Source organism: Perca flavescens, chromosome 3 (genome assembly GCF_004354835.1).
Source record: "Perca flavescens isolate YP-PL-M2 chromosome 3, PFLA_1.0, whole genome shotgun sequence".
Classification (NCBI taxonomy): domain Eukaryota; kingdom Metazoa; phylum Chordata; class Actinopteri; order Perciformes; family Percidae; genus Perca; species Perca flavescens.
In genome coordinates, this window is record NC_041333.1 from 2604661 (window position 1) to 2626370 (window position 21710).

The following is a 21710-nucleotide window of genomic DNA, read 5'->3' on the forward strand; positions in this document are numbered from 1 at the left end:
GCACCTGGGGAGCAACTCCAGTTTTGAGGCCAGTGTCCTTGACTGAGGCACATATTATATTCAGGTAATGTGTGTGAGAATAATACTGTTCAACCCTGGTCTGCTTTTAAATGGTGCAAGCAAGGATACCGCCATTATGTTGACGGTGAGCATATTTGTTCAATATACCTGGAAAATAAAGAGTGCAAAGCAGCTCGGTGTGGAGGAGCCTTAGTACTGCAACTGTGAAGTGCAACAACATGATGATGAAACTCAGAACAGAATTCCTCCCCCACATGTTAACCCTCGTTTATCTTTGAGACACAGAAAGCAGAGAAAAATGGCCACCTGTTCACTTTCATCTCTGCATGAAATGTAATTATTTGGAGAGGTGTGGGTAAGTCGGAGCAGAACAAGTCGCAGCTACAGTCTCCGACGTGAAGAAAAGTCTGCAAATACTGCACCAGTTCATTTTACATTTTCGGAATCAAAAATTGGAGGCGGCTGTTTGAACTTCTCACTTGAAGTATTTCATTACCTAGAATGTAACATGGTGTTCGCTGAACTAAACTTTCTTTTTAATCATAGTAAGGTGACGGCGGAAGTTCTTTTACAGTCAGCTGTGAGCCCGGCTTTCACAGTACAGAGACCATTCAGGGCGGTTTAATGGATGCTTTGTGTATTTCTCACAAGGTTAGATTCAGTGCTCTATCTGTACTTAGATGAGCTCACCGAATGCCAACATTTTATTTGCCAGTTAGATCAAGCTACACAGCTCCATTTGTAAAATCCAACTACAGTATATCATCCATATGGAAGGTAAAATAAAGGTAATGTTCTTTTTCTGCATCAGTAACAGTGGCTGGAAACACAAGAACCACTGACGGAAATAACATTGTATCCACTGGCTTGGATATGTTTCATTTTTAACATCAAAAGTTTCTGACTTTACTGTTGGAGGTCAAAAATTCAACTTCAGAAAAGCTCATAATCCTTTTATGGCATGTTGTTTGTGGTATTTCATGTAGAATTAAATCAAAAAGCCTACAGATAAAAAGGCAATAGAAACAACAAGAAACTTCTGCCTTAATCTGATTTGCAGTTGATCTTTTTGTACACTTACTGTACAAAAAAAATCTGTCATATTTTTAAAAATCCTTGATCACTTATTGATGACCTAGTGACATTTATGTCCCAACCAAAATGCATAATAAAAATATAGACTTCAGTACATGATAGTTACTTATTAGCATGTGTGAGGACGTTTGGAGTGAAAGTGCTGGACCAGATGAATAACAATATCTTCAACTTATGACCTGCAGACATTTAGCAGGGATAACATGGTGGGTGGAAGAGGGGGGGAGCAGTTTTGAAACAAGCATTTTAATGAAGAGCAGAATTAAATATGAGTAGCCTGAGTACCCAGGAAGAATTCCAAAGATGAAATCTAAAAATCAAAAGGTTAATTGTGTTTGACTTTGAGCAGCAACTAGTATGGGTTTGTTGTTGATGTCGGTTCTTTGTCATGCTTGTGCAGTGAGAATTTTCACAAAGGCTGCACTCTTTAAACAGTTGTTATTTTGTGAATCTGCACCGTGATTTTGGCAACATGCAGAGAACGCAAACCTCATGAACACTCCCTCCCCCGCTAAGTATGTTGACAACTGTTGGCAAATAACAAGCAGCATGGTAGCTACACCTGAATAGCAATGTCTTTCATACACACTGGATCTATATTTCGCTCTACATTTCTTAAATCATCTTATCATAAATGACATACCTGTTATAAGATTGTTTCTGTTCGTTTTGCGTCTTCTGGTTACATTTATGGAAAGGTGCTGCAAGATGCGGTAAAGCCATGTTTCTTATTCAAGTCTAGATAAATATATGTTTCTAATATATGCAATTGTATAGGCTCTTTTATCCAAAGTGCTCATGAGTACACACTTTTTTTTTAGCATAAATCTTTTATGAACATCATAATCGGCCCACAGTATCTTCCCCACGAACAATTTACTGTGAGATAAAAGCAGCAAACAAATGTAAATTATTGGGTATAATAAAGGGAAAACATGCATTTGCCCACTCAGCTGAACTAAAATAGCAGAGTACACATGGCAAATTGCAACATGGAGGGGGTCAGGGGTTGATTAAAAATTGCTTCAAATAGTTTCCTTCTGATTATGACTAAAATACACAACTGCTAGCTGGGGTCCAGTTTTTTATTGTACTCATTCCCTCATCATGTGGGACCATGCTGTAGATGTAAGAGCTGTATGTGTGCTGCTGAAGTATGAAGGTAACAAGATCAAGCACCCATGTGAGTTTTTTTCAGTGGAGTTTGCCCTTCAGCAGCTGTGGCATGAAACAATAAATGATAAAGACAGAAATGCTGGTCCTGTTCTAGTTTTTTTAGAGACCCGGTCAGGTTTTTTTTTTAGCCTCTTTGTATTTCAACTGATCACAATCCTCTGATGCTAAAAATTAGCATGAGTCAATAAAACCTTATTTTCTTTGAGTGTTTGCATCTCCAGTTTCACCATGTGACAAATGTGAAAGAATAATTATTGTGAATCATCAGGCGTGTTTGAAATTTGAATCAGACAAATGCAACTTTCAATGTGACTCGGTTATAATTCTTCTATAGACAGACAGCCAACACGTTAGTAGAAATACACAGATAACAGACACATACACGATCACAGTTTATGTCCCTTGTCTGTGTTCGTAATAACTCATGGTGCTTAGGGATACATTTACTAAATCTACTTATATCAGTCCAGTATTTCCACACTAATGTGTCCCAATGGTCATTAATATCACTGACATTGCTGTCAGTATTACATTATCTTTATTGTCACCATTAGTATCTGGCTTCATGAAAGTCAGACCTCATGCAAATTCATACAGCAGTGATGATGCCAGAGTGTAGAAACTGCCGACTGATCTGTAGAAAAAAGGAAGAGATGTAATGAAACGTGACGTTTGAAGCAGAATGAAGCTCTGTTGATTCATCTGTCCTCACTGAGCAGGGACTTTGAAGAGAGCCACACTGTCTCCACTTTTGTTTTATGTAGTAATCTCACTGTGCTCTTTGTTCAGTTCACTTGCCTGTTTCAAAGCTGTATTAGCAGTGTATGACTCTACTTTGAATTTTCTTTGATTTTTTTTTTTTAAACAAGTCTAAGAGTCTACTGCCATGCTAGAGGTTCTGTACGTAGACACAGCAGTGCTTTGTGCTAACGCTGGCAGCTATAATGTTTACTCGTCATCGTAGTTTATTGTGTTAGAATGTTCACATTTGCTGAATTAACAATTAAGACAAAGTACAGCTGAGGCTGATTGGGATGTCACAACTGTTACACGTTTAATTATGGACAAATTGAAGTTTTGACCTAATGATGGCGCTAGATTAAAAAGTCAAGGGATGAACAAAGTTATTCAAATTCATCCTGAGGGGGAAATGAATGTGTGTACCACATTTCATGACAATCTAGTGAATAGATGTTGAGATATTAGAGGCCAACACACGTCATGGTTCAACATCTTACACCATTCTCGACTGAATGCTTTACTTCACACTTTACATACTCACTTCATCGTTCTCAGGGAACACTGGGAGGCAAACGGAGTTCAGATGCCAGTAAGCATGTCCTTATTGCTTGCGTTAACCTTCTCACCCGGACATGATTGCTTTGCCAAAGTTGTAATGGATTTTTGTTGTATTGCAGTCACCTCTGGACTGAAGGGCTTTGCCGTCCACTGAGTGTTTACACTACTTATTTAAAGCATTGTTTAAAAAAACATCACTGATGTAATTAGCAATGCATTTGATTGTGGTAATGGGAGAGGATATTGTACTGTTAGAAATATGAGGCAACAAATTCGGCAAGATATATGAAGATTAAAATGTTGGTCTGCCCTGTTTGATTTACTGAAATAGAATTACACATCATGTTCATGAGTAATAGCGGCATTATAAGCACTGTAAGAACATTAAGAATATATTGCCTGCGATATGGTGTAATTTGTCTGCATTTACTCCCCTGCAAGTGTACTCTGTGTGGTTAAATGTCTCTCTTAATATTATTAGTTTCAACTTGCCATCTGTTAGAGATGTATAGTCAACGATAGAGGCTCTGATTGAAGTTGTCCAATCCAGTTATGTGAGGCAAATTGGTTTAAAGCACAAAGGGTGATACATATCCCTGCAGATTATGATTTGATATCTCTGCCCTTCATCCTTTAGATCCGTTCACAGTAATCAAATTCGGAGATGACCAGAGGACAAATTCTTTCCCTAACAGTGAAAAAAATGCAGAGCTGTATACTCCCGGCAAAATGTACAGATTCTGAGATAGATGTTTGTGCTCTTTTTAAGTTGCATGTCAGTTGACTGACAAGTAGAATTTGAGATTAGTTTTAATGTAATCAGAGGCATTTCCATATTATGTTATGACTGTTAATGTGTATATTTAACACATGTGACATTGCTTTGGTTTTGTCTGTGATGTCTTTCCACCTGTCAGTCCTGTATACTCTTGACAGCTGTATATAGTTTGCATCTTCAGCTTCTGAGGATGCATCTCAATTATTGTAAACTATAACATCCCCAAAAATAAGCCCCTTTCCAAAGCGATTTGATAAGCCCATCTGAGCTGAGTGGCATTTCTTACAGCAGTCTCATAACTTGAAGTTGAGGCATCTTGTGGTGTGTTATATTTCCAGAGAAGCAGATTATTGGTCAAATCAAAGATAAACAAGCTGCCTTTTTGCATGCTTTTGTGCCAGGCCCAGGCCTGCCATCCCTCCTGGGGGAGAGCAGACAGAGGGCAGATTGAAATCAGACAGAGAGGGGATGATGAATTGGAGCATCATTTCCAAAAAGAATGATACACAGTACTCACCTTTGCTTTCCCAAAGAGAGTGATGCTGCTCATTCACAGATGTTCCAGCTTATCACACTATAAACTCATATTCATTTAATACCATTTGATTCATTTTTTGCTGCCTCACATGTGGAGAGCCAAAACATCAAGGCTAAAGAGATCAGAAGCAACAATTGCCGGTTGCGCAAATTAAGCCAGATTTGGACACAGAGATGTAAAGATCGTCATATTTATTACAAGCAATGATAAGAACCCAACAGCAGTGAGGCAGCAACACTCAATCATCTTTAAAGTTTATAGTAAAGTGATGTTCACACACTAGTCTGATTTCTTTTTACAATGTTTGTAATCACTCAGCTAAATAACATTACATTAACAGTTTGACAACCCAAAGTCCAAAGTAGCCACCACTGGAAAACAAGCAAATTGAACAGATCCATCATATGTTCACAGATATGAAAGTGATGAATTCATCTCTGGAAGACTCCTCAGTGGCACTACCTCTTTGTGAATTGTTGCAGCGTCCCTATGTTTTAGGATGCCAGCACAAATCACAGATCATTATTAATGACAATGCAACTATATATATATATATATGCACTAAAAGTTATGAACTTGACTTAACTTACTAAGTGTGTCTGTGTCTTTTTATGCCTTGACTGCAACTTTTGTGACAAGTAGATAAACAGATAGGCGTGTCAAGTAATCACTAGGCCTACATCTTGAAAGCGAACGATCAGGGCGTGAAGTTCCTTACAAGGCACCTCAAGGCCACATTGTTGTGTGTGAAACGCTAACCATGCAAAATGCACTCAAACGAGACAGGTGTGACTCCATAGATGTCCTGACCAGCAAGTGGCGGTAGGTTCTGTTGCTAAATCTAAAGTGGAAAGAAAAACCCATTAAAGTCCTCTTAGTCGTGCAGGGCATGCATGGGGGCTGCAGTGTGCCGTGCATGGTGTACCAAGTGGCTAGCTGTGCATAAATGGAAATCATTGCTGTGGCTGAGGCTGCCAGCTCCTGATTTGCACTTAAGTCAATTGTAACTGGTTTATCTGAATAATATAATACATTGTCTTTTAATTTTATACTGTGCTTTGTCCCTCCTTGGCCTCTCTATATAAATTCCAGGCCCTTCACTGAAGGAGAATTTATCTCTGACCGCTGGTGTGAAGAAGAATCCATCAATGTGGGGAGTAATTATCATTGGGTTTCAGGTTTGGTTGCACACTAGATGTAGATTCTGTAGATTTCACTTACAGAATGTATTATCCTTATACTGTAAATGCATTGATCATCTCTGCTCACGTGCAAATAGTAGTGATATGCACAATGTCTTTGCTGTGGTGGCATTAGAGCCCACGATAAAGGTGGCAGAATAGTTTTAACGCCACAATAGGCAAGATATTTATGGGGGGACACCTGTTTTGGCAGCCTAGTTAAAAACAAAATAAGGCTGCAGTAGGGAAAGGATCACACCCTTACTAAGTGAGACCTGAACACTTGTCAGCTCTCATCCCTTTGGTAAGGTTAGTACAGTAAACATGAGTTTACTGATGTTACATTCATTCTGGATATAAACAGTTACTTCTTGCTGCCATTTGGAGATGATTAAAAAACTAGTGATTGAAAGGCTTTCTTGAGTATTTAGCCCTTAAGATGTTGATATAAAAACATCAGGTGTAAGGTGGCGTCTTTACGTCTCCCCAGGTTCTATATGCAAATGGTACACTTTCCATCTGTCTGAAAACTATAAGTTGTATTGACCAGCTGTCTGTTGTTGGTCTGAATCAGACCTCCATCTCACAACTTCAACTTGCAAAATGTTGCTGCTCGTTTTTTGACAAATACATCTAGACGTGCACACATCACTCCTGTTCTCTTCACCCTACATTGGCTCCCTGTGCGTTTTAGAATCGATTTAAAGATTTTATTGTTTGTTTTCAAGGCCTTAAATGGCCTGGCCCCAAAGTTTTTGTCAGAGATTTTAACCCTGCGTGAACACAACCAGTCCTTGCGGTTTTCAAATCATCTGGTTTTAGAAGTCCCAAGGTCAAAACAACTCAAAACTTATTTGTTTAGAATGGCTTCTAATATGTAGTAGTGGTGGGACAGTTTCCCTTACCTCCTGTTTCTATGTAACCTTTTCTGATTTTACTGTTTTCTATGTTTCATTCTTTTTATTGTATGACATGTTTTATTCTTGGTTCCTGAAGCACTTTGGATACCTGCTGGTTGCTGTAAAGTGCTATATAAATAAATGTTGATTGATTGATTGATTGTTAGTGTTAAAACTAGACATTACTACCTGTCAAGTAGCCTTAAAGTTCTTGCTTAGTCTTTAAAAATATCCACTCTCACCTCATTCCTCATTTTTCTTCTCTCCATTAGCAACAATATCACCTGCTGCTTTAAAGCCTCTCTCCGAGAAACCACCGGTAATTGTGCCATGTTTCTTTTTGGTGAGAATTACAAATACCTCAGTCGACTCCAATTATCTGAACAATGTTAATGTTAAGCTCTGTGCCGCTTTATAATACTGGTCTTAACTAGATCATGTTCCTAAAATACAGACAAACCTGACACATTGTCATTGACATTCATACATCACACATCCATACAGGTCTGTGGCACCAAAATGTCACATAAATGTCACACGTGTCCTTGTTCAAATACTTAGCAGAGCTCGCTGAAGAAGCACAGCTCGTCTGTGGCCTCATCAATGCTGTTTGAGGGATTGTGCGGCACAGCCCAATCCATGCAGTCAAAGCATCCCTGCAATACATGAGAGCTTTAATCCACACTCCTGACCTGGCACTTCAGCGCCTTCTCCCTCCACACCCACCTCTCAGCGGGGGACTGATCTCTTGTGCTGTAAGGTTTCAAAGGCAGACCCGTATTCTCCATTAAAGAGCCAAAGCATGAATCAAAGGGTCATCGTACCTTAGACTTTCAGCTGTGAGGTAGCTTCCAAGCTGAGAACTCGTATTATAGCAAAAAATCCTGTATGGAGTTTATGAAGAGGAGTATCCGCAGCCACAGAATACCCCTGGAAAAATGTCAAGTAGGCATTGAACCTATACACCCCCCCAACTGGAAAGTAAAACATGACTTACTTTGAAGGAAGATATGGATAATGTGATTTTATGCATGTTTGTGTGGATTCATAGAACCACTTTTTAATTGGTTGCATGTGCTGCATCCGCTGTGACAACATCCCATCCTCCTTTATCCTGCGTTGTCTCTATTCCTCGAAGTTAAGAAAAGGAGCACTTGGATCATGTCAAAGCAACAGTGCTGAGTTGTGCACTTGCTTTGAATTCTGTCCTTCTTTTGTGTTGTGGCACAGTGGCACTGGTGTGTTATTTCATTGATGGCTAGCCTAACAGAATTATCACCACAGCCCATATGCTGCAGCCAAGAACACCTGGCTCACTTCAGAAGAGAAAACACACAGGAAAACATTTTCCGAAGCTAAATTTCAAATTTCAAATTGCATTCAAGTTGAAGGCGTGCTGGTCTTATCAGAACACCACAGTTATTTCCATGCACATGTCTGTTTATTTGTTGGTTATTCGAAAAGAAAGATGTGTTGTTATTCGTGTTTTGTCTTGTATTTCACCTGGTGCTCGTAACTCAATAATACTGTCGAGTTCTGCTGTCATCTTGACAAGCCCTGGTGTGTGCATACAGCTGACAAAGCAATTTTGTTTTCCTGGTCTGTAAGGAGCTCTTGGGCATGCTATCATCTTGAATCAGTAGCATGCTCTCTCCATGAGTGCTAAAACGGTGATCCCTGAGAGGTTGATGGCCAGCCATTGACCAGCCTTGTCAGGGTATCAGCTCTCATCAACAACAGCTATGTCTCTCTGAGGTTTTCAATTCACACATTACAAAGATCCTTTATTTTTATTTTTATTTTTTGGGCCATTTTAGGCCTTTATTAGAACGGACAGCTTGAGACGTGACATGAAGCAAAGGGCCGAACCCGTGGCCGCTACAAAGGTGCCCCTACAAAGATATTTTTCACAAAGCAACACACACCTTAATTTTAAAGATTATTTTTTTAGGCATTTTTTTTCTTTATTTCCACAAAATAGATGAAGACATGAAAGGGGAGAGAGAGGGGGAATGACATGCAGCAAAGGGCTGCAAGTCGGAGTCAAACCTGCGGCCGCTGCGTACATGTGCGTCTGCTCTACTAACTGAGCTAAACCGGCCACTCACACACCTTCATTTTAACTCCTGTCACATCTATTACAGCTCAGAGAGATTTGTTGATAATATGTTTTTAACAAGTGTGGGTGTCTGAAGATCCATTGTAAACTAAAGAAAACATCAAGTTGTATTCTGTGCACATATATTTCCTTGGTCTTCTCTTTAAAACTCATTCGCACCTTCCTCAGGCTTATTATTTCCCAAACATACATATCAGTGGTGCAGCTCTTCACCTCCTTCTCCTCAAACATATTTCCACTTTTATCATGTTCTCTGACGCCATCTGCTGGATCCTCATTGCATTCATTTCAAAGAAAGTTCAAAGCGTCACCGTCCCACTCATTGTAATATAATCAATACAACACACATCCTACTGTATCTGTGTGTTTACTTATATCGCAGTAGCAGCTAATAGGTAACTCTTCCATATTGTAGCCTACTGCTTGAGGCAAAGCTATGGTGGTACAAATTCCCTGAATTCTGTCACCACGATTATTTTCACATTTCATATTCCTTTCTTATAGATTGTTGGTGCAACCATTGAATAAATGTGTTGAAGGAAAAACAAAAACAAATGTGTGGAATAGAAATGGTAGATAGGCCAGGAAGCTCATTAAGCCTGTAAACCAAACTCTCAACGTGCACCAGTCCTGTGTATAATATAGTTGCAACAGCAGACGCACATAAGTAACTCGGCATGTGGACAAACTTTTGAGAAAGTTTTTAAAAAGGGACTGATTATTGACTGATTAACACAATAGCGAAATGTATCATATAATTTCATGATATTTTTAACCCAATGTGTTAAAATATTATTATATGCTACAGCCTCTACTTTATGTTTGTAATTTGTTGCTTTTATTTGACTGTTTTTGGGTCTTATTTTTAACATGTTTTCCTCTTGTGAAGCACTTTGTGAACGACTGTAAAAGTGCTAGATTAAATTATCGTATTAGTATAACTGGGATATAGATGTGTACAGTAGGCTTCCCTGTAAAGCTAACCACAGGGCCAGGACCTGAGCCGGGTCATCGTGCCGATTGAAGAAAGCCAATGCTTTGCATGTTCCTTAATTATTGAGGAGGACATGAGCAGGTTGCCTGCTGTGGGCGGGGCCTGTCTCTGAGAGCATACAGTCGAGCAGAACCGGGGAGCTGGGGGCGGGGCCTATCTCTGAGATCAGAGAAAGAGGCGGGGCCTGTCTCTGAGAGCTGATGGAGGGAGAGCAGACCGAGGCTCAGAAGTGCATCTGAACAAGTGGATCATCGCCTGGAGGGACGCGGAGGCTGAAACTTGACTCACTTCTCAAGTGGAGATGGAGTAAGCTAAACAGACACACCTGCTGCTGTAGTCGAAGGTATTTATCATCTTTTCAACCGTTAACAAGTTTGTTGAAGTTTCTGCTTTTTCTGCATTTTGTCCTTCGTGTGTTGTTGCTGTAGTGTTTTTTTTTTTAAGCTGGAAGAAAACTGTCTTCTTCTCTCTGTGGTTTTTTAGTAACATGAGGCCTTCCTAGCCTCGAAATGATGGTTATGGTCGCTATACTTGCTCTAAATTGGAGTTGGAGTCTTGTTAAATCGCGTTTTGAGGAATTGTAAATATAAACGAGCGATAAGAAGTCTTAAGTGGAGATAAGTTGTAACACTGGGATAATAAAAATGTCGCCACATTGTGTTTCGCCTTTTTTCTAAAAAACAACAACCCAAAATAGAAACAAAGTCGTGCTCATCCAAAGCATGTTGTTCTAAAGTCCATTTGTATGACCCCTGCATTCTAAAAACGAAAGTCACAGTGAGGTTAATGTTTAAACGTGTGTTAACCGGAACACTGCATGCTGTATATATGCTTATCTCTTTTAGCTAAATGTCCGTAAAAGCAGCCTTATTCCCCGCAGAGGGCAATGTGTTGCGATGCAAAAAAAAAAAAAAAAAAGTTTGGTTAAATATGTTGATTGCACAATCATCAAGTGGGTCTATATTTATAAGCCCTTAAAATAGATTTCTTCCCCCCAGGAACTTCCTAAATGATCCAACCCGGATTCCTTCAGCTGGAAATAAAGATGTGAAACTGTACAATGATTAGGATGTGGTAGCCCTGTCAGACACTACCTATGCATGCTGGGATAGACTCCAAACATTTATACTATTGTCTCCGTTAAATTAGAATAAACTTGCATTAAACAAAAAACCCTATTTGCTCTTTAGAGTAGCCTGAGGCAACACGGACATTCAAGCAGTTCTACCTTGCATGTCAAACTGAGGCTCTGTTATCCCTACAGATCCACCATCACTAGAATGTCACAGTGTCGGTTTTATTCTCAAACTCCAACTTCATTCTGCACACAGATTTAGTTGACACTTGTATTTAGTTCGGTACTCCTATTTCTGTAACACAAACAGAATACACTTGTTTGTGCAGAAGCGATTCATAAATAATGTTGACTCCAACTGACTTATTATTGTCACCAGTAAAACTCGTTCGCTGCTATTTTTGTTGTCAAACAAAAATGTTTCTCACCTAAAAACTCTGGGAAAGTTTGCTTCAAAAATAATACTTTCACTACTGTCAATATTAATATAATACTTAATACATTTTTTTATTTAGAATTCAGTAGCAAGCCTTTCTTTCAGTTGGAGATAAAATATTTTGTCAAGGTAATCAAGGTTAAGTCAAGGTTAAGGTAATCAATAAAAACACAGGCCTACTTATACCATTAAGAGTTACTAGAAATTCATTTTTAAAGACCTCCAAGAGTGGCTGGTACTGGGATTATCGAGGGGTCTTTAGCAGAGAAGACGAGTACTTTTAAAGATTTTCATCCCTCCCTCATGAGAGAGTTTGTGCATAACATGGCTGCAGGCAGTGGATATAATGAGAGCTTTAACCACTCAACTGAACATCTCTTTCTTTTTGATATTCATGATCCCTTCTGAGTTACTCCGATAAACCCCTAGGCTATCCACCTGCCAAAAAAGACTGAATCGATAATGAACATGAACATTGAAGTTAGTAAGTGTACCATGCTGACATTGGGCAAACATTTGAATATCCATCAGGAGCAATATTGTAAATAAGTGATTTTTGCCCCGCAAAAGTGAAGCAATCCTGTCGATGCACAAATGCATAAGAACATAATCACCTCACTGTAACTGGATATGCATGGTGTTCACCTCACCTGGTCTCTTGTTGTTTTCAGAGGCCACAGTGGCTGCATGTGTTCAGCATTGAGCTCCTCCCTCCCCAGGTGGATAATAGGCACCAGAGCAGGGAACAGGTGCAGATTGTGGACTTGTTGGCAGCTCTTAAATGTAGGTCTGGGTACTGAATTCAATACTTTTTAGGCACCGACCGAATTGTCAATAAAATATTGAGTATTGAAAAATGCCTCGTCGTTCAATACCCAATTTCAATCCCTAAGGAGTAAATCTCATCACGCAGCATGCTTCTACCAAGATCTAATAATGCTGCTGATTGGCTGTCTAACGTAACAAGTCGTAGAGACACGCAGGAAAAACTCTACGTTACACAGAGACGGGGCTCACGTAGTAGGACACTGCATGTGTGTTGACAACACAGGCCCAGAACTGTGTAGAGAACAGGTGACCATTTTAATGATTATTCACTGTAGATGCTGGCTTTTTATCAGTGTTTTCCTGAGGCCTACCTGTTATGGAAAGTTATTTATGTCAAATGTGGAGATGGGTTGATCAGATGGCCAAGATCAGGATACTGCGGCATGCCTGACCTGTAAAAGTTGTAAAAGGATTAATCCCATACTAGGTTGTCATTATGCAAAGTATTTCCACTTCGCATTCAAGAGATTTGTAAATGTTTAAACAGCACTCTCTGTACCGTCGCTTAAAGTTGCTTCCTCTCTGAGCATCTAGAGAAAACCGATAAGTGAAATGCACTTCAGTGGCACATTCATACACACCAATGTTTCCTCTCTGGAAGTTGTTAAGTATGTTGCGTAGCAGTCTGTAGTCTGTAGCCAGCATCAGTTTCCCACAGTGGGCTGTGTGTTTGTCTACTTGTTGCATCAGTGTGCTATTCAAGAGTCCATGAGCATGAGCCTAGCTGGAATTAACGTTCAGCTGCTTTGTGCTAACTTTAGGGCCTGATATCTATCAATTATTCATTGTGTTCTGTTCTGCCTGTGCAAATCTAAATGTGTCTCACCATGGAAACAGCCTTCTGTCTCAGCCAGAGGGTGTTTCTGCGGCTGCGGACTCCGTCCTCGTTTCTCAGTCCAGGCAGTCCTGCTCCACAATCTGATACATGCGATGAAACATAGGACAGCTTCACAGTTGGCAGTAGATTTTATTTGAACTTAAGTCAACTAGTATTTGGTTTAGTCTGTTATATAGAAGTAATAATGATAATGGATTTGCTCTTGTTGTTTTTTGTTTATGCATCCAAGAATACTGAAGTTAAAGCACAGTCTACGTTGTAGCTTTATAGTCACTATTATTTTCAAAGTGGTCTAGAGGGTGTTTTTTGATAATCTACCTTTCTGTTTCTACATCTATTTTAGGCCGTAATTGTAATAAACTTGTAAGTTGTTATAATAACTATCGTCACAATATAATCTGCAAAATCCTGTTGATTTAGCTCAAACAATTCAATTGGGAGGTAAATTAGAACATGTTACACAAAGCTATTCTAGCTTTGATCAGCTAGTTTTCTCTAAGTTGAGAGTTTGCATTGTTTATTGTTGACATATTAAAATATTGCAATATGGTTCATTAGATTGAGAACGTTGTATCGGCTCCATTTGTATCTGTCAATGGACGCAATGGCCAACTATTTTTGGTGAAGAGAAATTACAAACCCAGTTACACGCATGTATTTCCTACTGAATGATGACTGGGAGTGCTGGTATCATGGTGATGGATTGCATTTTTGTTTTTGCCAGATTCAGGTCATTAAATTGACAAGCAAGTAGGCCTATGTGTGTGTGTGTACATGTGTGTTAACTGCATGGCTGATTACGGTTGTGTTAGTGTCGTTTTGACGAACACTAGAGGGTGCACTATTACTGCAACATCCTTTGCTAACTCCTGTTATTTACAGTTTTTTACTACATTATGCAGTAGCATGTGTCTCAGGTGCTTAGAAAGCTTTGAATATTCAGGTTTCTCATTGTGTAAGATTTGTATTGCTAATAATTCTAACAAAAACTAAACATTGGGAGCGGGTTCAACAATTTCTGATAAAAGAAAAAGTAAAACTCCTAAATCTTAAACATTTAAACCAAACACAAAGTCAATCGCTTTAAATGTGCACATTTAGACGCTTGATAAACTGAGCAGGCTCATTTGTAACTGGATTAGAGTGAGCGTACGCAGGTGTGACTTTGATTTTAATCAGTCTGATTTGTTTGTGTTTTATAATATACATGTCATGTGTGTATTATTATTATTATTATAATAATAATAATAATAATAATAATAATAATAATAATAATAATAAGGATTCCTATTGTTGGTCTACTGGCTTTGGATCATGTCCTTCAACCCCAAACACAAAGCATGTCTGTAGATGTTGTGAAGACATGGCTTATTTACTATGACAACAACATGATGATTCTTGTCCTGAGGACGTTTTGAAGTAGGTCAGGACCAGGCTCATAGCTTATTGTAATTCAGACTCCATTACTCTGCAGGAGTGGTAGAAAAGATGATGAATGTACCTTGTTGATTTTCATGATTTTCTCAAGTGTGATGCTGCAGAAGCATTCCATTGAAAGTGTTTTCTTAGGGCTAACTTTTTCTTTGACAGGTGGATGAAAAGTGAAATTACAGCTGGACTCATTAGACTGAAGGAAAACGTGTTGCCAGGGGCTCCCTGTTGTGCAGCTATTCTCTTTGACATAGCTCAGCTCTGTATGTTCACAGTCAACCAGGAAGTTAATCATATTTAGGCGTGATATTTGACATTTTAATTGTGGCCACATTGTGTTGCAACACAAATTCTTGAAAAAAAAAACTGCATCGGTGATGTAAAAGAGAGAGTGTATAGGGTGGTTGTTCCATGTTCTAACTGGTTTCTTCCTAAAACAGAAAACGCCTTCACTTCACGTGCATACACAGGGTGTTTGTATTGCTGATGTAGGTCAGACTTGGAAAAACTGGTTCATGTGGAAGGTGTGTCCAGTTAGTGTTCACTTCAGTGGTGGAAATGGAGTATAAGCTGCAAGCTGTGTGAATGTGTTTTTTTTCTTTTTATTATTTACATCTCACTTATTATTCCTTGATGGTTTTAACCTTTCACTCATTTCCTCAATGACACCAGCCATAAACGGCAGGACGTAATGCAGTGAGAAGACAACATGGGCCTTAGCACAGAGGACTGGACATAGAAGAAAATGCAAATGCTGTGTACTGAACTGATGGAACCACTGAGGACATTCGGCAGTGCACGTAGGGGATGTATTTCTGTCAAACATCTTTGAATGTGAAGCGCAGTTAAATATTCTTATATTTGCTGGATTATACTAAGAGTACACCATTATTTAAGAAATTTGTTTGCGCCTCATTAACACTGCCAGAGGCAAGACGTGTGTGTGGACTCCAAGACAAACACAGGATATTTATACATGAATGCCTCGTGGGCATACAGTAGGCGGAGATGTTGTAGCTGTCAGAACAGCCTCTTTTCCCCCCTCTCCCTCCCTTTTTAGTTGTGACTTTGCCCCTCCGTTCTCTGCCTCTTGCCTTTTTGCTGAAAAGAGGAGGGCCTCTCCAAGTAATCCAATACCTGCCCAATTCATGAATGTTACTGTAACTTGCTGAACTGCCCTGACAAGTGCAGGGGTTAAGACACATTAGTAGACCGAAGCTGACAGCTTTGGCTGCATCTCTGCACAGCAGAAATCTGCTGCCTGACCAGGAGACGTTTGTAAGGAAGGAAGAGGAAGAGAGAGAAAAAATAGACATTACACTTACAAAAGAGGGGAAAACCTGGCACAGCTTCCAATGACTTCTTTGGAAGAATGATAGAAGTTGCCGTGGGCTCCCTCCCAACATGTCTTTAAAAGAGAGTGCTGTGAGAGACATGGCTGAGAGTGAGACGGATTGCTCTGAGGGACTGGATGAGGTTGTCATGGGGCGCATTGCCAGCTTACCTCTGGATCCATTCCCACCCAGGAACTTCAGAGGGAAGTTTAAAAAGATGCGCCATAAGAAGAGGCCCACCATTCTTGAAAGTAGGTACTGCTTTGACTCTGTGAAGCTGTGCTAATTGCCTCAAGAATTCAGTTTTTCATCTGGGAGAAATGTGTTTTTTGAAAAATGTGGTGCAGAGGCAATACAAGCAGCTACTACTACCATCACTTTGTGAAATACCTCACCTCCCTATTGTATTTGTCACACTCACCTAGGAATCTGTTGGCTTGTTAATAATGGAGTCAGACAGTGCGAGAGTAGGCTACATCACACTATTTTTGATATTATGTAGTGAGCTCATTGTGACACATTAGCTTTCTATCTGACCTCCCATTCCGTATGTCTTTAGAAAAATGAGCAAAAAGCTAACAGTAATGACTTGAAATAAATAGGAATATTAAAGACCATAATATGTGACCAAAAAAGAGAAGAAGATGAAGAAACTAGGGGTGCCAGGGGCAGAGAGTTGGAGTAAGAGGGAGTCAAGTGTTTGAGTTTGATAACCACAAAGATGGCTGAACTGGACAGACATACCTCACATTCCTAACCTTCATCAGAGCCTGATAATGCTTTTAATAAGTGCTTAATGTGTAAGAGGCGTCGCCCACCCCAACGCCTAGTTAAGGAAAAATCTTTTCAATCTTTTTTGTAATCCGCATTGAGATGATTTATTCATCTGTTACACATGAACGTGGCTGCTGCTGAAGCTCCCAATAAACAGACCTGTAAAGCCAGTAATTTATGGAAGTATTACTGAAGTCGTTTTCTGCTTAAGAAATGACACTGATCCTATCCAGTGTGCCAGCAAACTGGCAGTGCTTTTGGAAGCAGTTATGCGGACAAGTTTAGAGATATCCGGATAAGGTGTTCTGCTATAAACATTGTATTTAAGCTTCTTCAGAGTGACATTAGGTCTGACGTTTTAATGATTGATTGATAATTGCTACAATTATTCAACAAGGGAATTACATAACCATTTGCCCTACAGAGGGGCTCTTACTGGACAAGTCAGGCTGACCAGATTATAATTGATGGATAAGTCGAGGAAGTGGACTGTTTCTCCAGTATTTAAAGAATCTATTTGGGCTGATCTGTGTTTGCTGTGACCATAATAGGCCATATGGGCCAATTGCCCATAATTAGTCAAATTTGCTCTGATTAGACTATCATATTCCTTATCGCTGTTTATGTTGAATGTTGAGCAAACAGGATGACATACACAGTACATGTAATAGGTGAAAGTTTTTTGTTTTTTTTTCTGAAAATGCCCAGATCATATCTAAGAACAGAGTCGCTTTGCAGAATCCTCAACTTTATCAAAACACGATCAGATTACTGGTAATTTGTATTGATTGTAGAGTTTGTGCTCTAACCCTCAGAATGATAACGTGCAATCTAGTTTAAATGCTGATATGGGCTCATTGTGTTACTGTTGGGAGATGTTTGCTGATAGGGCAAATATACTGGCAGCATCTGAAGATTTATTTCTTTTAGGCAGAAATAGAAGAAGCTGTAATGTTCATCAGGCTTTACCTGTGTAGCTGTTCACTTGCTTCATTTTGAAGGCTCAGGCTGTTACAAGACCCCACAGATGAACTTAGCAAAACATAGTATAAACATGGATTTGCATGAATAGTAGGAATATAAGATATTGCGCAACTATATCATCGCCTGGTGAATTGTAGTCAGCAACACGTTGCATACCTCTGTTATAAGTAAAAGTCCTGCATTGAAAATGTTACTTGATTAAAAATATGCACATATTATCAGGAAAATGTACTTAAAGTATTAAAAGTAAAATTACTCAATGTAGGGAAATCCTCACATTTTAGAAACTGGAAACAATCCTAACTGTTCTGTCAATCAACTAAGTGTTTAATGGTCTGATCATTTCAGCTGGACTGTCTGTTATATATTATATATATTAATTGTAATGTGTAAAGTAACCACTCACTAAAGCTGTCAGATTATTGTAGTTGAGTAAAAAGTACAATAATTCTCTCTGAAATGTAGCAGAGTAGAAGTGGAAAGTGGCATGAAAAGAAAAGACTCAAGTAAAGTACAAGTACCTCAAATATGTGCATAAGTACAAGTCTTAAGTAAATGTATTTAGTTACATTCCAACACTGGAGAGCTGCTCTTAATCTAAGTTAATGTAGTTTCAGTAGCAGTAGCAACCTCAAAGGCAAGGCAAGGCAGCTTTATTTGTATAGCACATTTCAGCAACAGGGCAATTCAAAGTGCTTTACATAAACATTAAAGAGCAGTTAAAAACGATTAAAAGATTAAAAACATAAAATACGAGAATAAAATTTACAGTACAGTATAACAAATTAACTATTATTTAAAGAAAGACAACATCAAAAAAGGTCTTCAGCCTTGATTTAAAAGAACTGAGAGTTGCGGCGGACCTGCAGTTTTCTGGGAGTTTGTTCCAGGTATGTGGAGCATAAAAACTGAACTGACTCTGGGGACAGAAAGCAGACCTGTCCCAGGCGACCTGAGAGGTCTGGGTGGTTCATAGTGTAGTAGCAGATCAGAAATTTATTATGGCCCTAAACCGTTTATTGATTTATAAACCAGCAAAATTGTTTTTGAAATCAATTCTTTGAGGCACTGGAAGCCAGTGTAAAGACTTCAGAACTGGAGTGATGTGATCCACTTTCTTGGTCTTTCAGTTGCAGCTGTCTGATTTTTTTTTATTTTTTTTTAATTTTTTTTTTATTTTTTAGAGAGACCTGTAAAGACACTGTTACAGTAGTCAAGTCTATTGAAGATACAGTGGGGCAAAAAAGTATTTAGTCAGCCACCAATTGTGCAAGTTCTCCCACTTAAAAAGATGAGAGAGGCCTGTAATTGTCATCATAGGTACACTTCAACTATGAGAGACAAAATGAGAAAAAAAAATCCAGAAAATCACATTGTAGGATTTTTAATGAATTTATTTGCAAATGATGGTGGAAAATAAGTATTTGGTCAATAACAAAATTTCATCTCAGTACTTTGTTATATACCCTTTGTTGGCAATGACAGAGGTCAAACGTTTTCTGTAAGTCTTCACAAGGTTTTCACACACTGTTGCTGGTATTTTGGCCCATTCCTCCATGCAGATCTCCTCTAGAGCAGTGATGTTTTGGGGCTGTCGTTGGGCAACATGGACTTTCAACTCCCTCCAAAGATTTTCTATGGGGTTGAGATCTGGAGACCGGCTAGGCCACTCAAGGACCTTGAAATGCTTCTTACGAAGCCACTCGTTGCCCGGGCGGTTTGTTTGGGATCATTGTCATGCTGAAAGACCCAGCCACGTTTCATCTTCATCTTCAATGCCCTTGCTGATGGAAGGAGATTTTCATTCAAAATCTCATGATACATTGCCCTATTCATTCTTTCCTTTACACGGATCAGTCCTCCTGGTCCCTTTTGCAGAAAAACAGCCCCAAAGCATGATGTTTCCACCCCCATGCTTCACAGTAGGTATGGTGTTCTTTGGATGCAACTCAGCATTCTTTCTCCTCCAAACACGACGAGTTGAGTTTTTACCAAAAAGTTCTATTTTGGTTTCATCTGACCATATGACATTCTCCCAATCCTCTTCTGGATCATCCACATGCTCTCTAGCAAGCTTCAGACGGGCCTGGACATGTACTGGCTTAAGCAGGGGGACACGTCTGGCACTGCAAGATTTGAGTCCCTGGCGGCGTAGTGTGTTACTGATGGTAGCCTTTGTTACTTTGGTCCCAACTCTCTGCAGGTTATTCACTAGGTCCCCCCCCGTGGTTCTGGGATTTTTGCTCACCGTTCTTGTGATCATTTTGACCCCACAGGGTGAGATCTTGCGTGGAGCCCCAGATCGAGGGAGATTATCAGTGGTCTTGTATGTCTTCCATTTTCTAATAATTGCTCCCACAGTTGGTTTCTTCACACCAAGCTGCTTACCTATTGCAGATTCAGTCTTCCCAGCCTGGTGCAGGTCTACAATTTTGTTTCTGGTGTCCTTTGACAGCTCTTTGGTCTTGGCCATAGTGGAGTTTGGAGTGTGACTGTTTGAGGTTGTGGACAGGTGTATTTTATACTGATAACCTGTTCAAACAGGTGCCATTAATACAGGTAACGAGGAGGACAGAGGAGCCTCTTAAAGAAGAAGTTACAGGTCTGTGAGAGCCAGAAATCTTGCTTGTTTGTAGGTGACCGTTGACGTTTAATTGTTCCTCTTTTGCTCCAAAAACTCAGGTTTTTTTTCATTTAATTTAAGAAAGTTCTGGCACATCCAGTCGTTAATTTGTTCAGTGCACTTACTCAGTTTTTGTATTGGACTGAAGTCCCCTGGCGATAAGGTTATGTCAATTTGTGTGTCGTCTGCATAACTGGTAACTTATTTTGTTGTTTTCCATAATCTGAGCCAGTGGAAGCATGTAGATGTTAAACGGAAGAGGCACCAGAACGGAGCCTTGGAACTCCTCAGATGCATAATTACCTATAGACCCAAAGTAGTCCCTATTCTTTAAGTAGGATTCAAACCAGTTTAGTACTGAGCCAGAAAGGCCAACCTAGTTTTCCAATCGGTCTAGTAATATGTCATGGTTGACCGTGTCAAATGTAGCACTGAGATTGAGTAATACTAAGACTGAAGTTTTGCCACTATCTGTGTTTAAGTGGATGCCATTTAAAGACTTTAACAAGAGCCGTCTCAGTGCTGTGGTGTGGTTGAAAACCCGACTGGAAGGCATCAAAACTGTTGTTTAGTGACAAGAAAAGGTTGAGTTGTTGAAAAAACACTTTTTCAATGATTTTACCTAAAAATGGAAGGTTTGATATCGGCCTATAGTTGCTCATTAGTGACATGTCTAGATTGTCACATTGCATTTTTAGTGTCCATTCTGTCCAAAGGTTTTTATTCTTCAATTTATGAATTAATAAACTATTCAACTTCTGACATTACATGTCAAAAAGAACAAATCTAGGTAAAAGTGACAAACATGTGTAGTATTTACCCTTTAATACATATTTCATAGATGCAACTTCTTTATTAAAAGGAAGCTCTCTGACTCCATTACCTGGAGCGTTAATCAGCTATGGCATGACAAAATGAATAAGTGTGTCAGGGAGCGTAACAAGTTGCAAACACAACCCTCATACATTATGGCAAAAGTCACAACATCACTTTTGTATAAGCTGGTGTCAAAATAAAAACAAAGTCACTGCTGTGGGAAAGGAGGGTGGCAGTACGTACACAGGCATGCTGTAAGGAACAGCACTGTCTCGGGTATATTCAGGCCCTGACGTGTGTTTACCAAACACTGCAGCCAGTGATGGCTTCTCCATCACAGAGTGTATTATGCAATGAAGGTCAAGTGGCTGTTGCTTGATGGACAGACAGAGTTCTGATAGGATTATACTAAGAGCGCTCAGGGGCAGTAGAGGAAGGGGGGACTGGAGGATGTGCTTTATACTCCATATG

General features: G+C 39.5%; 1 protein-coding gene across 1 annotated transcript in view; it reads left to right on the top strand.

Annotated features, from left to right (window-relative positions):
• Positions 1 to 10289: 10289 nt before the first annotated feature.
• The window catches only part of frya (furry homolog a (Drosophila)), a 69155-nt gene continuing 57734 nt past the window's right edge, over positions 10290 to 21710 (top strand). The window contains exon 1 of the mRNA XM_028571046.1: positions 10290 to 10443. The gene's annotated coding sequence lies outside the window, so the exon portion shown is untranslated. The remainder of the gene's footprint in view (positions 10444 to 21710) is intronic.